Genomic DNA, 6,000 nt, shown 5'->3' on the forward strand with positions numbered 1-6,000 from the left:
AAAAGGTTGAAGAAAAAACAGCAACACAAAAATTAGAAGAAATGTTGAGTCTTCAAAAAATGAATAGTGACAGAACTGGTCTAGGATACACGACTTCTAAAGGAAAAGAAAAATCTGCCTCATCATCCGCTGCTACAACCTCCAAAGGTATTGTTTTTGTTAAAGGAAGTCAAGGTAAGAGTTTTCAAAATCATGCTGAACTTAAGCCAGTTTATTCAAAAAATCTGCATGATAAATTTGTCCCTACATGTCATAAGTGTGGAATAATAGGTCATATAAGACCACGTTGTTTTAACATGAATCAAGTGCAGAAATCTGAAGGAAAAAGAAAAGAGAAGAGCCTACAGACTCAAGTTGATGACATAAGTCAACAAATCAGTCTCATAAATCTTAAGCTTGGGGAACTAGTAGATATTTGCCTTCAAAACAAAGAAAAACACAAGTCAATACTCAAGACAAAATGGGTGAGAAAGAAAGATGCAGTATGTCTTGTTGCTCACATAGCACTGAAATCAAAGGAAGATTGTCTGTGGTACCTGGACAGCGGCTGTTCTAGGCACATGTCTGGAGACAAAAACTTATTTAAAAAAATTGAAGCATCTCAAGGAGGCACCGTGACTTTTGGAGATGGGAGCAAGGCTGTCATAGAAGGGAAAGGGAGTATTGAAATACCAGGACTACCTGTGTTGCATGATGTTTTATTTGTTAATGGTTTGAAAGCTAATTTACTTAGCATTAGTCAGTTTTGTGACAATGATTTTTCTGTGCAGTTTTCAAAGGATGCGTGCAACCTATATGATAAAGGTGGAGAATGGGTTTTAAAAGGTACTAGAACTACAGACAATTGTTATGGAATTTCTCCAAAACCATTGGAGAAATGTCATAGAGTCACACTTAATGAAGCTGAATTATGGCATCAACGCCTTGGGCATATTAATTTTAAAAATTTGTCAAAAATCTCAAAAAGAAAAAGTATTGATGGACTGCCCAAGGTAATAAAAGTGAAGAAAATAGTATGTGGAGCATGCCAAGAAGGAAAGCAAACTAGAGCCCAACACAAGAAGATTTCTTATATTCTTACCTCTCGGCCTCTTGAGCTATTGCATATGAATTTGATGGGTCCCACACAAACTGAGAGTCTTGGAGGAAAGAAGTATATCATGGTGATTGTAGATGATTTTTCAAGGTTCACATGGATAATGCTCTTAAGAGAAAAATCTGAAGCTTTTGATCTTGCCAAAAAGCTGTTCAAGAAACTACAAATAGAGAAGGAAGTTTCTATCTCTAGAATACGCAGTGATCATGGTCGAGAATTTGAGAATACTAATTTTACTTCTTTTTGTGATGAACAGGGAATACACCAAGAATTTTCTGCACCTATCACTCCACAACAAAATGGAGTAGTGGAAAGGAAAAATAGAGCAATCCAAGAAATGGCACGAACAATGTTAAGCAACAAGAAGATGGCTTTATATTTTTGGGGAGAAGCTGTGAATACAGCAAATCATATCTTGAATCGAGTGGTTCTAAGACCCGGCACCAATCAAACACCTTACGGTTTGTGGAAAAATAAAAGGCCTACGGTAAAGTATTTCAGAATTTTTGGTAGCAAGTGTTATATTCTAAAAGACAGAGAAAACAATCATAAATTTGAAAGCAAAAGTGATGAGGGATTGTTTCTTGGCTATTCCTCAAATAGTAAGGCTTATAGAGTTTACAACTTACGTACACAAACTGTTATGGAATCAATTAACGTAGTTGTGGATGACATTTCAGCAGAAACTACCATGAAGGAGCTTGAGAATATGAAGGAACTGGGGCAGACCAGTGGAGAAGACTTACAAGTGCAAAATGAGGAAGATAATATAGAGGAAACACCACAAAATCCACAAATCAAAGAACCTTCTTCAAGAATAACTCAAAATCATCCTAAAGAAAACATTCTCGGTGAGCTAGAAGGAGGTATGAGACTTAGAAGAAGAGTACTAAATCAGGTTTCTTTTGTGTGTTATTTGTCACAGGTTGAACCCAAGAAAGTCGAAGAAGCACTAAATGATGAAAGTTGGGTCAACGCCATGCATGAAGAACTCCATCAATTTACTAGAAATGATGTATGGGAGTTAGTTCCTAAACCAGAAAATTCTAACATAATTGGGACTAAGTGGATCTTTAAGAACAAATCCGATGAGCATGGTACTATTGTGAGAAATAAAGCAAGGCTGGTTGCACAAGGTTACACACAAGTAGAAGGGATTGATTTTGATGAAACATTTGCTCCTGTGGCCCGGTTAGAATCTGTTCGCATTCTACTAGCACTTGCCTGTCATCTAGACTTCAAATTATATCAAATGGATGTCAAGAGTGCCTTCCTAAATGGAGTGTTACAAGAAGAGGTATATGTCAACCAACCAAAAGGATTTGTTAACCATCTCTACCCTGAATATGTCTACAGGTTGAAGAAGGCGCTGTATGGACTGAAACAAGCACCTCGAGCTTGGTATGAAAGATTGACTGCCTACTTACTTGATCATGATTTTGTTAGAGGACAAGCTGATAGGACCTTATTCATAAGAAGATCAGGTAAACAACTCTTAATTGCTCAAATATATGTTGATGATATTGTTTTTGGAGCAACACTTGAATCTCTTGCTTATAACTTTGCAAATGAAATGAAATCTGAATTTGAGATGAGTATGATTGGTGAGTTAAATTTCTTCTTGGGTATTCAAGTAAAACAATGTAAAGAAGGAATATTTATTTCACAATCTAAATATGCAAGAGATCTTGTAAAAAAGTTTGGAATGGAAGGAAAAAGCAATGCTCGGACTCCCATGAGCACTTCAGTAAAAATCAGCAATGACTCCACAGGTAAAAATATTGATCCCACTCTCTATAGAAGCATGATAGGAAGTCTTTTATATATTACAGCAAGTAGACCTGATATAGCTTTCAGTGTTGGTGTATGTGCTAGATTTCAAGCTAATCCTAAAGAATCCCATCTTACTGCAGTAAAAAGAATCATAAAATATCTTAATGCCACTGTTGATTATGGGATATGGTACTCAAAAGACACTAATCTTACACTTGTTGGCTATTCGGATGCTGATTGGGCTGGGAATGCTGATGATAGGAAGAGTACTACCGGTGGATGTTTTTATATAGGTGGAAATCTTGTAGCTTGGATGAGTAAAAAGCAAAATTCTATTTCTTTATCCACTGCTGAAGCTGAATACATAGCTGCAGGGAGTTGTTGTACTCAGCTATTATGGATGAAAAAAATGCTTGATGATTATGGTTTTTCTCAAGACACTATGACAATATATTGTGATAATTCTAGTGCTATAAGTATTTCCAAAAATCCTGTCCAGCATTCTCGGACCAAGCACATTGATATTCGACATCATTTTATAAGAGACTTGGTTGAGTCTAAAATTATATCCATGGAACATGTGCCTACTGAACATCAACTGGCTGACTTGTTTACTAAACCTTTGGATGGACTTAGATTTGAGTTTTTACGAAAAGCCATTGGCATATGTGATCCCAAGTGAGGGTTTTCTATCCTACTAGTTTAGGATCTTTTCTTCCAGTTTTTTTTTCCTTTCTTTAAAAGCATAAATGTTTCAGTTTTTTTTTTGTTTTTATCTTAAAAAAAAAAACTGGGTTATGTATTTTCTTTAAGGTACATGTTTATTACATCACAGGTTGAGCATGTATGGAATTGCTTTAAAAAATTTTCTGATCTTATGTGTTACTCCTCTTTGTGCAGCGCTCTTTAAGTGTACTAACCCTATAGGTCTTTTTGGCAAAGTTCATCTTTATGCACTGTGAGGAACCTATATGTAAGCATTCTATTTTTTAAAAAAAAAAGAGGATGCTCATCAAGAGGTAGTTCATGCCTTGGATTGACTAATACTAGTTGAACCTAGTACTTCTTTAAAGAGCTCTCTTCTTGCCAAACACAAAGAGTGATCCATATAGAAAAAGTCGGTGTTTATTCATTGCGGAAAAAGACAAACACCCTACACGGATCTATCACCTTGAGTTCTTACAGAAAAAATCATTGCTCCAATCATTGTGGAAAAAGATGAGCAACCAACATGAACAAAGGTGGTGTAAAAACTAGTGTTTGGAGGAGATGCATATGTATCTAGGCCCTAGCATAAAGTTTGAGTTTTAAGGTCAAGAAACAAACTCTAGTGAGCATCTTTATAAAAAAAATATATTACCTTTCTTTGAACAAAGGTATCAAAAATATAACACAAAAGAGAGCAATAAACAAAAAAAAAAAAAAAAAAAAAGGGGGTTCCCAGTGTGTTGCATACATGTATCGGGTCTTTTATGCCAAAGTGTAGAAGTCCTAATAGGACTCTTTGGTCCAGCACGTGCATGGGGAGGGTCTTCTTTTAAAACACTTAAGCATACCTCTTGGCCTTTGTTTCCTACACTCAGCCCGATTCTCATCAGCCTCCCCTTACCCATTTTCATGGCAGCTTGCTTCCTTCCCCCTAATCCTCCATACACGGTGCTCTTTCCACTCTCATTTCTCCATCCTTCCATCTTCAAGGTAAGTATTTTCGGATCCTCTGTTTTTTTTTTCTATTCTTTTCTTCTCTCAAGTTTCGGTTTTTGTTGATATCTACAGTTTCTGTGAAGGGTTTTATTTTTTTATCTTGGTTGTTGGATTGAGCTACACTACTCGGAATTAGGTTGTGTGTATTGATTCTTCTCATTCTATGCATGTATTGAGGACAAATCTCTATTACACACAGATTCTCTGTTTTTTTTTCCCACGGGTGCACACCAAGTGTTTGTGTTTTTTCCTGACTCACCTCTCTTTTGTTTTGGGCACTTGTTAGGATGGCTCTTTCTTATCTATACATAGTAAGGTTTTCTGCACATATTGTGTTTGGGTTGTTCTCAACGTTCAAGCTTATAAAAACAAAAAAAAAAAACACCAACCCACCTTTTAATATCACATTTTTGTTTTATATATTCTTATCCTCTATAAGGTTTGAGAATTATCTTTCTAAACTTGATTCTTGTACTATGTCAGATGAGATTCAAAGAAAGGGCAAAACGCAAAAAGTTCACTACTCCGGTGCCATCCGAGCACTCTTCAAGTGAGGATGTCCCATCACTTGAACCCTTGCAATTAGGCGACACTTCTGCCCCTCCTCCATCTCCATCACCATCGGTGCCTGTGCCCACAGAAGCACCTATTGATCGCTTCACCTCCATTGAAGCCGAAAATGCCTATAGAAATACCTTTTCCAAGAGACCCGTCTTGGGTGAGCGGGAGGTAAGCATCCATGACTTTCCTTCGGATGACTTCCAAATTATCCGCCAAATATTCATTGAAAGAGGTTGGGAGAAGCTCACTCATGCCCTTCCTACACCTTGTGTTGAGGTGGTCCGGGAATTTTATTCAAATATAGCCCACTTCAATTTAGATGATCATAGCATCATCTCTACTATTCGTGGGATTCAGATTGAGGTATCTCCTGCTATTCTCCGTAATCTATTTACTCTTCCTGAGGTTGAATCCCCTCTATATCCATATAAGGGCATGGGAGCCCCAACCAAGACTGCAATGCGCAATCTATTTGTTGGTGTCACTGGCCCCAAATGGACTGCCAAGACACACAGACTGCCCCTTCACAATATGCTTCCTCCGTATCGGCTTCTGGCCAAAATTGTCTTGACCAATCTCTGGCCCATTAGTCGTCACACTGAAATTTCTCTAGAAAGAGCTTATTTTATGTATGCTCTTGCTACTGGTGTGTCTATTGATTTTCCACGACATGTCATTGATATTATTCATCGCTCACATGTGGAAAAAGAGTTAAATCTCCCCTTTGGAAGTCTAATTACAAAATTGGCCATGATTGCAAAAGTGCCCCTTCGAGCGAATGAACCCACCATGAAGCTGCCAGGGCCTATTTCTGCCTTAACCGTGGTTAAATCAGCAGCTGTCATCACCAAGAAGCGCCCCCTCAC

Source organism: Carya illinoinensis, chromosome 9 (genome assembly GCF_018687715.1).
Source record: "Carya illinoinensis cultivar Pawnee chromosome 9, C.illinoinensisPawnee_v1, whole genome shotgun sequence".
Lineage (NCBI taxonomy): Eukaryota > Viridiplantae > Streptophyta > Magnoliopsida > Fagales > Juglandaceae > Carya > Carya illinoinensis.